Genomic DNA, 12,045 nt, shown 5'->3' on the forward strand with positions numbered 1-12,045 from the left:
TGACAGTGTATATGGGTTCCGGGGGAGGGGCAGTATGGGAGGGTGCCATTTGGGATGTGGGTATATAGATGAATAACATTGTTTGGGATGTTCTATATGAAATACACACAAAAAAAATCAATAAATAAAATGAGTTATATTTGAGGAAGAAGCACAAAAATTTGCTTCATGTTAATTAGTAGAGGTGAAAAACATTACCATTGAAATCTACCTGATGACTTTATATCCATGCTCAGGTGCCAAGGAGCTCAGAAAGTAACTGACTGTGACTAGTAATAATCAGATACACAGAGATTAGAGACGCATGTGCAAACATCTAAGTGTTAGTAGCATTAAAAATGAGTTTTTCTGTATGAAATAGTATATACTAAAATGAAAAGGAGATGTTATTTAAAGGTTAAAACCTCATTCACTTTTATGCCTTATAGAGTTTATACTGAGTTCAATATTGTATAACTGTATTAATTCAGCTGTGAACCTAAAAATTTACAGCCAATTTTGAAAGAGATGTAGCTTTGCTCTGGAAATTGTTATTGAATATGTTAGTGCTATAATGAAATGCTTCTTCTAATCATGTGGTTATTAAATAATTTTAAAAAACACATCAAATACAAGGCAACTTAAGACACTCGAATTTTCAGAGACATTTTTAAAATTTAAAAAGGAATTTTAAAGTTGGAGTAGCTCTACTTTAAGTGACGACAATGGAAAAAAAATTTCAAAGCAAAGAATATCATAAAAGCTAAAGAATGCCATTTCATGACTCCTGACTAGACATATATTTTGTTCCTTAAACTAGTTGCCTAAAATATGACCTTAGAAATTTTAAGATTATATGTATATTATTGTTGTCTCATCTTTTATATATCATAACAAACCTACAAACCTCTTCAGAGGATGGCATGATAAGAACAGGAGGTAGGAACTGGCTAGGCAAGGTAAAAAGACTCCAAAGAAAAGTAGCCAGTTTCTTGGCTAAAAGTCAAGATGTCCTTCGGCCTCTTAGCAACATACTCTGTTCCAAAGGCCAAAAATGTCAAAAGTATTTGGGAGCTTTTATCTGATCCCTAAAAGACTTTAGGGTTACCTCTTCAGAGGGGGAAATGTTGGAGTAGCAAAAAGCCCCATTAAAAAAAAAAAACAAAAAGAATATATGAAGTTGTCAGAAAAAAGTGATGGGGAGATATGGGAGGAGCTTGAGGGGAGAGAGTGGGCATGGATTTGATCAAAACACCTCATATGCATGTATGAAATTCTCAATAAATTAAAAAAAGAATGTCATTTCATAATGATAAAGGAGTAACATATCAAGACAGAACATTCCTAAAGTTTATGCCCCTAATAGAACTTCAAAATACATGATGCAAAAACCCACTCGAATTGCAGAAGAAATGAATAAATACAAAAATCAGAGATTTAAACATCACTTTAACATACCATGAACCAAGGTGACCTAATTAACCTGACAGAAATCCCACTCAACAACAGAATGTCTGCTCTCCCAAATGTGCACAGAATGTTCACCAAGAGAAATGGCATTCTGGGTGATAAAGAAATCCACAATCCCTGCACTTGGTAAAGAGACAAGAAAACTGCCAGTTTGAGGCTAGCCTACACTACATATTGAGACTCTCTCTCAAGAAGAAAAACAAACAAAGCTATCATCCTAAAATAGCTAAAGCAATCTTGAAAAATCAAAGTACAGACATGGAGGTTTTAGATTTCCTGATTTTAAAATTTACTACATACCCAGCTATAGCAATCAAAACACTGTCATAATAGCAGAAACAGACACACAGACCAAGAGGACAGAACGTGGAGCCCAGAAATAGAGGTATGCATACATGGTCAAATGATTTTGGAAAAAGGTGCCAAAATCACTCTAGGAGGAAATGACACTCTTAAATAAATGGTTTTTATCAATGGAGTTTTATGCAGCTGTAAAGAAAAATGAAATGACAAATGAATGCAAATGGAAATCATGTTAAGTGAAATAAGCCAGAGTCAGAAAGACAGATACCACGTGTTTGCTCTTATACATGGCACTTCGCTTTAAAAATCAGAGAGAGGATAGACAGGCAGACAGACAGACAGATAAATGGACAAATAGATGAATAGATGCAGGTGTGTGTGTGTGTGTGTGTGTGTGTGTGTGTGTGTGTGTGTGTGTGATAAAACTAGAAGGGGGATGATGCAAGAGGAAAAAGAGAAAGAGGGAGAAAGCGTGTAATGGGGTCCATGTGGTAAGAAAGCAAAAAGCACAGGGCCAGAGAGGATGGGGGTCAGGGAGACACAGCAGGGCCATGGCGGGGGGGGGGACCAAGTATGATGGCATAGATGTATGAGATGCCATAATGAAACCCAGTACTTCGTATGTTAATCCAAAAGGTTAATTTTAAAAAGAGGAATAGAGAGAAAAAATTCAATTTGAGGCAATTTTTTGAAAGCTTGTTTTTGAAAGTTAGATATCCAAATGTAAAATGTTTAAAATTGGACTCTTACCTTACACCACACAGAAAAATGAATTCAAAATGGTCAAAGTCTAAACATAAATCCTAAAACCTTTAAAGTCATAAGAAATACCAAGATTACCAACAGAGAAAAACAAATGGAAGTCCAATATTTACAAAAGCATTTCAATTTCATGACAATGTTTCTTTAATATTTTATTATTTTTATTTTATGTGTATGAGTGTATTGCCTGCATGTATGTAAGTGCACCTGTGTCATGCAATGGCTGTGGAGGTCAGAAAAGAGCACTGGATCTCCTAGAACTAGAGTTACAGATGGTTGTTAGGCACCATGTGGGTGCTGGGACTCAAACCCAGGTCCTTTGCAAGAGCAGCTAGTGCTCTTAACTGCCAAGCCATCTCTCCAGTCCCATGACAATGTTCTTAAATCAAAATTTTATTCAGAGCTGTGAACCTTAGCTTAAAAATGCCAAGCTCTCAAAATCATTTTAAAAAATTGATGAAATATAAATTTCATGTATTTCTGGACTCTTTTTCCTTAAAACGAAAAGTAGATAAAATATTGAATCAGTATACTCAATTTATCAATTTAACATTAAACCAAAATCTGCGAGAACTGTCCGAAAGTCCTCATCCATGGCCCCCAATTTGGGACTTGATCACAACTGATACTTCACGACCATTACTACTGCTATTATTCTAACACAGAAAATAATAATAATGAAAATGTGAAATTGGAACCCTTATGCTTTGCTGGTGAGAATGTAAAGTTATACAGCTACTGTGGAGAAGTTTTGTGGTTCCTGAAAAAAAATAAAAAATGGATCTATCATTGATCAGCAATTCTACTTATAGTTTCAGGCAATCCCCAAAACCCAAAAGCCAAGATTCAGACACTTGCATCACAATGCTCCCAGCTGCATCATTCGCAATAGTGAAAAGGTGAAAATACCAAAAATACTGACAAATTATTATTAAGTTATGTGAGTATACACCCTAATGCAACACTAGGAGCCAGGAAACTGAAAGGATACATTTAAGTAAAGGAAAAGAAAGAACCCGAAAGAGGGGGATAGTAGGGAACAGATGTTATTGGGGGGGGGGTTGTAGGAGTGTTCACTGGGAGGGCAGGAGGGAGGGAACTCGGGAGAGGGGATGTGGAGAGATGGGTGTTACAGGGGGAAGAGTGGGGATAAGTGTGGTGGTGGGACTGGGGAGGGAGGAGGGAAGTTGGATAGGAGGAAAAGGGAGTAGAGATGAATGGATCTTGGGGGGCTAGGGAAGCCAGAGGTAATGTTTTGTCACCGAAACCCCCTGAGAAATGCACAGACAGTGTCTGAACATTAGTGCATATGTATGGTTGGGGCTGTATGGCAAGAAACAGTGCCAGACAGGAGAGACCTCCTTTTGAGTGGCTGCTGAGAGGGGTCCAAGAGACTCCCCAAATAACAAAGGCTATTTATTGTCAGAGCTCTTGGTTATCTCCAAGAACTAGAAGACAAGACCCTACTGCTGAAGACAGGACATACTTTGGATACAAGACTTGGCGCAATGGAACTGGAACTGACCTGGAAGCCTTCTACCTGAAGTTTAGCTCTCATAGTGCAAGATAATAATACACAAGCTACCAAGGGAGAAAATCAATCAATGGTCCAACCCAATCTTAAAGCCTAACAACCACAATGACTGGCATAGCAAATGACCTCTACTGGTACAGTAGTGGCACTGTTATCTGGAGGGCAATCAACAGCTATCTAATTGAACTTACGAAAGTCCTCTCAATAGGCATGAACTCACAGGTGGCACTGTAAACAGCCAAATACACTTGGCTAGAGAGGTCATAGATCCGAGAGAAAACCCTATCTATGCCTCAGTAAAAGATGCAGATGGGGGAGCGATAAATGTAATCAGAATATATTGTATGAAATTTGCAAACTTCCAAATAAAAAAACAGAAATATAAACACTTGTACTGGATGATATAAAATCATTTCCATATAATTCAAGGTAAAACCCTAATCACTTTTTTCTCTCCCTTATCAGTCTGCTCTTGAAACTCCCATTTTTCCTCCCCATCAGCCCATTTTTCAAGCTTTATCCCTACAAAAAGGATTAAATTACTGCCCACAGTGTGAACAAAATTAATGAGGAAAGATGTATATAGAGCTCATGAACATGTTCCTGAGTTTACGTTGCCAAGGAAACACTGACGTCTTACATTTTAAATGGAAGAGTTTATATTTAAAGAATGTTAGAGTCAATATGATGTATTTTAAGAATGAGCAAGGCGTACACAACTGAATAGCCCCCAAATACCAATAAATGACACATGGAAATTTGGCAAATACAAGTCTAGGCAGTAATCAATAACTATTATTTAGCATGTGTCACTTAAAAGACAGTGTTTATACCTCCTTCCCACACTCACCAAGAAGTCAAGGGGGAGTCAGTTACCCCTCCCACCCAATCAGTCGACCTTAGCTGCATGTGGGGAGGGGCTGAGGATCTATAAGCTGAGAACACCATGAGGCCCCTCTCTCACCATTTTCTGCAGCTGTCAGGAAGTCACAGGATCTATATTTGACTGTAGATATTAATTAATTAAAAAAAAAAAGACAGAATGTGTAAAGTAAAGAAAGCTGGCCTGAGAGCTAAAGTTGAGACCTCTACAACTTACCAGCCCTGGGAGCTAGCACAGACAATTTTGCTCTGAGTCTGGGTTTCCTCTTTTGTAAAGTGTGGAGGGTCAAGCAAGATTCATAAAGTCCATTCTGTTCCATGGTCTTAAAGGAATAATACACTGGGACACAACAGGATAATACACCTGTTATATTCTAGACATCATAATAAACATAGGCACATAAACACAATAGGAAAACAAGCAGGTGTATCATTCCTTTTCTGGGAATTTCTTTTTGGTCCTCCTTCCCCCTCCTTTTTTTTAAAATTATATAAAAGATCTTCAGGGGGTTAGAGAGAAGGCTCCACAGTTCAGAGTACTGGCTATTCTCGCAGAGGACCAGGGCTCAGTTCCTGGCGCCCACATGGCAGCTAACTGTCCATAACACCAGTTCCAGGGGCTCCAACACCCTCTTCTGCTCACATAGGCACATTTACATAAATTCAGGCAAAACATTCATACACATAAAAATAAATAAAAATCTTGAGAAAAAAACTGAAAGACAGAGAAAGGGTTTTTTAAAACAACCATAATTTCCCTATGCAAACAAATAAAATTGGTTCATATTTGCTTTTAAGACAGACACATCTGTAAAGATTTAATGAAACACAATTGAAAATTAGTGAATATAATTTGAATTTCAGAACAGCAAGAAAATGGAGAGCAAAAACTGAATGGGTCAATATAAAAAGAGCAACAAAAAATAAAATATATATCAAGAGAAAAAGACAACCTGGTAGATTTAAATCTCAAACTTGCTGTTTCTGGCCCTAGATCTCCTAGATGTGTTCCCAAAGGGCTGTTCATTTGTCATTCACAGTTATTGGTAATCACAATTACTCAATTCACTCTTCATAGCTCTGCATGTAATGCCTCTTCCCCCCCCCCCAAGCCCATAAGCTCCATACACAAATGCTGTGCCAATGTCTGGCGTAGAGCACCTCACAGTCTGAATGGCACTATCACACGCTCAATCTCAAGGATTCCTGACTGCCTGCTTCCCTCCAAGCCTAAGATCCAGTTTCAGGGAAACTACTAAGCAAGGGAAAACCAACATTCAAAGATTTTTTTTTTTTTTATTAAAGCCTATCATGAAGACAGGTAATATTCAGCCAGGGCTCACAGTCCAACTAAGGCCAGCCTGCTCTATATAAGTGAGTTCCAGGCCATCTGGGGGTACAGGGAGACCCTGTCTGAAAGAAAAAAGAACCCCCCTACACACAAAAAAAATTAATGAAATATAGCCACATCCATATATTTACATATTGCATATGACTGTTTTGTGCCATAATAGCAAAGTTGAATATAAACTAGAAAGCCAAAACAGTTTATCATCTGGACTTTACAGAAAAAGTCTGGTGACCCCTGTCCTGGACTAATGATGGCTCTCAACTAACAAGCAGCAGCAGGATAGTGGGCCTGGACAGTCTCTTCATGAAAATACCTAGGACTACCTACAGATGATGACATTGTTTTAAAATTACTAAGTCAGCTATGTACTTCATAAACTTTGAACAGTAAAAGAACAGTTTTTACAGAAATGGTTAAACACACCAAATATGTTGCTTTTATATATTTAGAATTACATCAACTTTCACCACAGCTAATTTTAACTATTACAGGTATAAAACAAATTGCTACTATACTGTGACTAATTATTAAGCAGGATAAACTAAAAGTCACCAGGACAAATCAGTATTTCCATAGCAACCTGTACTTCCCTTAGCTCTAGCACCAGCAGGAAAAAACTGACATTGTTTCTAAATTTAAAATATACCTTTGACACACTCACATACATAAACCCACACATAGATGCACATGCACATATAATTAAAAATGTTTAATTACTTTAGTCTTTCTATTAGAAATTGCTTAATGTGATTCAAGCCTATCTTATTTCTTCTGCTATCAAACACAAATGAATTTTCATCACCCCCAGTAGACATAAGCAAACAATGGTGTACAGGACAAAACGGATGGAGCTGCCTCCATCTCCCTTAGCCCCTCCAACAAAGTTAATATATCCACTAAACAACAGCAAAAACTGAAGAAAAAAATTTCCTTGAATAAAAACAACACTCTTACCAAAATGCTAACAGGACACTACTGCAAACTCAACACAGATAAATTAGTCAGTCAACACTTCTAGAGAAAGTTTAGATTCAATGCTCCCTTGTCTAGTTTGTGGGTTAATTAGTGCTCTCAGAACTGGCTTATTTCTGCTTAAAATTATTAGGAAATAGCCAACTCATATAAAGACAAAGCATGCAAAAAAGTGAATGGAAAGAAACACTAAGTACCTACTGTCTAACCTTTTCATAAATAAATGTAATAAGGATTTCATCTAAATCAGGCCATCTTATAAAAGTGGGACATAAGTCAGAACATTCTGTTGTAGGTAATGTAGACTGGGATAGAATTTTCAAGGGTCAAATAACATTAATAAATTATTACACTATCCTAGCTTATTCTAGCTTGGTGAACTTCAACTAAAAATGATTTTTAGGGGGCTGGAGAGATGGGTCAGTAGTTAAGAACACTGGTTGTTCTTGCAGAAGACCTGGGTTTGAATCCCAGCACCCACATGGCAGCTAACAACCCTCTGTAACTCCAGTCCCAAGGGATCCGATGGCTTCTTCTGTCCTCTGCGGGCATTGCACGACACAGGTGCACTTAACCTATATACAGGCAATACACGCATACACATAAAATAAAAATAATATTTTTTAAAAAATGATTTTTAATTATAAATATGCAATTATTAACAAATTAGATAATAGAAAAAATAATCTTATGCAATACAAATATTCTTAAAGACCCCTCAACAAAGTAATATAGTAATATATATATTATATATATAATTATATATAAAAACATATCCACTGCCAGGCGTGGTGGTGCATGCCTTTAATCCCAGCACTCAGGAGGCAGAGGCAGGCCGATCTCTGAATTCAAGGCTAGCATGGTCTACATAGTGAGTTCCAGGCCAGCTGGGGCAACAGGGAGACCTTGTCGCAAAAAAGACCAAAAAAAAAGTACCCACAAAGCCTTAAGTAACTGATAAAATATGAAAAGTACAAAATAAGGCACTGATAATTATACAGTAAATAAGATAAAATCAGTAAGATAAAAGTCTTTGCCCAATCATGATAGAAAAAAAATACATACCACCATAAACACAAGATAAGACCCATACTGCCTGGCCACCATCTATCTCCATTCTCAATGTCTCCTGAGGACTCTTTCACACCCTCTCAAACCTCATCCATCATCATGCTATCCACCCCTATCCATCACCATGCTCGGCTGACAATCTTGTTCACTTTTGTATACTAAGTTCATGATCCTGTCTGCATTTGCATAGAACACTGCCTCGCCTCCTGTTGGGACTGACAGGACAGACCGCTCACTTCTAACATCCACTCTCCTCAGTCACTCTTAATAAATGCAACCCAACCTAATTAGGCTTTCTCCTCACCAGACAAAGAAAGCCAGACTTACCAAAGTCAGCAGAAATCTTCACCTTGCCAAACCCAATGGTTATTTCTCATCCTCAAAGATCTTAGCCTCTCAGAAGGAGCTGACATAGTTAGTGCTCCATATCTCACCTCTTCCTGTCTGTGTACTGGCACCCCGAGATTTCCTCCCCCTCACTGGCTGTATCTTCAGTCTCATTGCTGAGTCCGTTCTTCTTCCAGATGATTTTCTAGGGCTCAAACCTTAGATTCTTATTATTAACAATACCTAAGCCCTATGGCTTGAAACACCATTCAAAGGCTAACATCAACCAAAAAATCTATCTAGGACAGCCAGCATCTGCCCAGAGCTTCGGGGTAGCCGCTTTATACCATCTTGCCAATATCCAATGGGCTCTTCATATTTCACGTGTCCATACGGAATTCTGAATCCCCTTCTACTTGGACAAACTTGGTCCCATTCTCCCCCATTTCAATATATATATTGACCCAAATCCTAACTCACCAATTTTACTAAATGAATCAAGGCTCTATCTGAACTAATGAAGCACCCTTCAAAATGATCTCTTGGTTTCCAATCTTGCCTCTGTGTATTACCTTCTCAAAAGAGTTAGACGAGTCCTATCAAAACACAATAAACAAGATGATATGGCCTGGCCAAAACCTTCACAATTGATTCTCATCCTGTTATGTCTTCAACATTGTTTTTGAATTCTCTTTCCCTTCCTTCCTCTATTCCCAGATGCCTATCTTCTTGTTCCTGCCTGGAGTTCTTCAAAGAGCTATCTCTGCTTCTAGGCGTCTTCTGTTTGGAATATGCCTCCCTCAGAAGAGCCCATGGACCACTCCCTCAGTTCAGCATCTGATGAAATACAGAGAAGCCTTCCCAACACTCCACTGAAAACACCACCCAACACCTCTTTATAATTTGCTTTTATTTTATACAAAATATCTATTTTGTAGCATTTTGTAATATTGCACAGTATTTTATAATATGTATTTGTTCATTCTTCATCTCATCGACTACACAAACCCTTTGAGGGTATGAACTTGACTTCATTGCTTCACAGTACCCAGCACCTAGAATGGTTATCTGCCATAAATCAGGTGATCAATAGCAATTCCTGGATTAATAATTACAATAATTCCCAACAAATAATCCTGACATACAAGCATGACCACGTTGAGATTATTAAAACTGCATTTTACTCAGACTTCCATATAAAGTATCACTCATTAAAACTCTGCTAAGAATGTCTTTTTCTATAAATGAATGTCTAGAGCCTAGAAAATTTCTAGAACTTCCTACAAAATAAGCAGAAGTAAAATTATGTTAATAAGCTAATTTTAAATTTTCATATAATTAATTTTGATATATACAATAATATCTTCTACTCAAACTCAGTTTTATGTTTCTCCCCGCCCCCTTACAGCCCTGGTACCGGAAGATACTTGGTTATCTTTACTTTACTTTAGTTTTCATTAAGCTAATTTTGACCAACTAATAGAGTTACATTTTTTTAGACACTGTGAGTTTGAAACGGTACACAATGAAAGATCTCCCTCTGTTTCTTGTTCAAATTCCCAGTACAAAATATAACTCAGTATCCTTAGTAGGAGTCGGCTTTTATTTCTCTGAAAGGAACCAGATAATAAATATTTTCAGCACTGTGGCCTACACAGTCTGTCACAACTATTCTACCCAGTCATTACAGTAAAGTAGCCTTAGACACTATGTACGTACATTTGCATATGTGTTCCATTAAACTGTATTTGCAAACATAGGCAGCAAAATTATTTCTCTCCCTAGGGTCTTTGACTGTGAACTCCTGTCAAAGAACTGCTTCAATATTTAGGGAATGGCAGTGTTTGGAAGAGATTGCTGCCCATAATGGTATGTGCTAAACTGACTATATTTTCAAATAAACAGGATCAAGCCTATTTAAGACATCTCTGCAATTCATAATTTTTTTTAACCTTCTTGTGGCATAATTTTGAAAAACTAGAGGAGCTAGTGAAGATAGGACAGGCTGATAACTTAGCAAACAGCACACTCCCATCATTAAAGCCTGCGCCCAGCCTGGCATGGTTATGCACAGCTGTACTCACAGTCATTTGGGCGACTAGAGCACAGGATCACAAGTTTGAAGCTAACATAGATAGCATAGCAAGATCTTGTCTAAATAAATGAGCAGGCAGGGCAGAGGAGGGAGTATGGGGAGGATAACTAACACTAAAGGCATTTAGAAAAAGTCATGTGGAAACCTACCACCATAGAAGCTTTAGTATCCATTATTAAAGGAGAACAGGGGGACACTGCCCCTCCTAACACCACAGACTAGCAAAGCAAAAGCTCAATGTCAAGAACAGATTCCCTCTTTTGAAGCTGTTGACCTCCAACAAAACTGGCCATTGCCCCAGCTCTTGCTTACCCACAAGAACTTGATGGTAAGACCCTATTACTGAAGATACTACATATATGAGCTGTAGAACAAAGAAGGAAAAGTCAAGCTACTGCTGACTTCAAAGCTTCATCTCTATTGGCTAGCCTTCATAATGCTGAAAAGTACTATGCATGCTACCTGAAGGGAAAATTAATTATCAGCCTTACCCTGCTGTGAATCCTGGGAGCTACAAAAACTGGCCTGGCAGGATGTGTCCATTGGTGCAGTAGTGGCATGAATATTATGGGGGTGACCAACCACTTTCTAACTGGATTTAAGGTCTGCATCATAAGATGGAGCCCATATCTGACATTGCTATCAGGCCTAGGAACCTGTGGCTGGACAGATCACAGACCACAGGGGAAAGCCTAATAATAGTGTGCAAAATAGAATAGTATTAAACTCACTCCTAACGACGTCTTGTTAGACCCATAGATTAATGTATTGTTCAACTCTTACCAGACAAAACTTCTTTATCTAGGAGATGACAATGAGCAGAGAATAAGAGACTGAAGAGTGCTTATCCCTGAATAGGACTCCTGTATCAAACTTATGCCTCCCAGGCTTGGGGATCATTGCAGAAGAGGGGACAGAAAGATAACGAGCCAGAGAAGGTAGATGACCACAGGAAACAGTTTTCCAGTTGGTAAGTTTCACATATGAACTCACAGCAGTGGTGACATGTACAAGTTCCACGTGAGCTCAAGACCAACAAAATCTCAGCATAGACATGGGGAAGTAAGAAATCCCAACCCTACCTGAGGAACTATTGGCAACCAATGGCCTCTGGGAGTGGGAGAGTTAGTCTTTTCTAAGAGTGAAACTCTTGAGTTAACCAGGCTCAAGTGGATGGATCCAGAGTAAAGGGCATTTAGGAACACAAATTTGACTTTATAGACCTTAATATGTTTGTGTGTTTGAGTGTGTGTGTGTGTGTGTGTGTGTGTGTGTGTGTGTGTGCGTGTATAAAATAGA

The 12,045-nt window shown here is 38.2% G+C and overlaps 1 protein-coding gene across 1 annotated transcript in view; it reads right to left on the bottom strand.

The window, feature by feature from the left end:
- Nucleotides 1-12,045, bottom strand: part of Cwf19l2 (CWF19 like cell cycle control factor 2) — a gene marked incomplete in the record, with an annotated part of 93,434 nt that overhangs the window by 23,037 nt on the left and 58,352 nt on the right.

Source organism: Nannospalax galili, unplaced genomic scaffold (genome assembly GCF_000622305.1).
Source record: "Nannospalax galili isolate Female #2095 unplaced genomic scaffold, S.galili_v1.0 scaffold854, whole genome shotgun sequence".
Lineage (NCBI taxonomy): Eukaryota > Metazoa > Chordata > Mammalia > Rodentia > Spalacidae > Nannospalax > Nannospalax galili.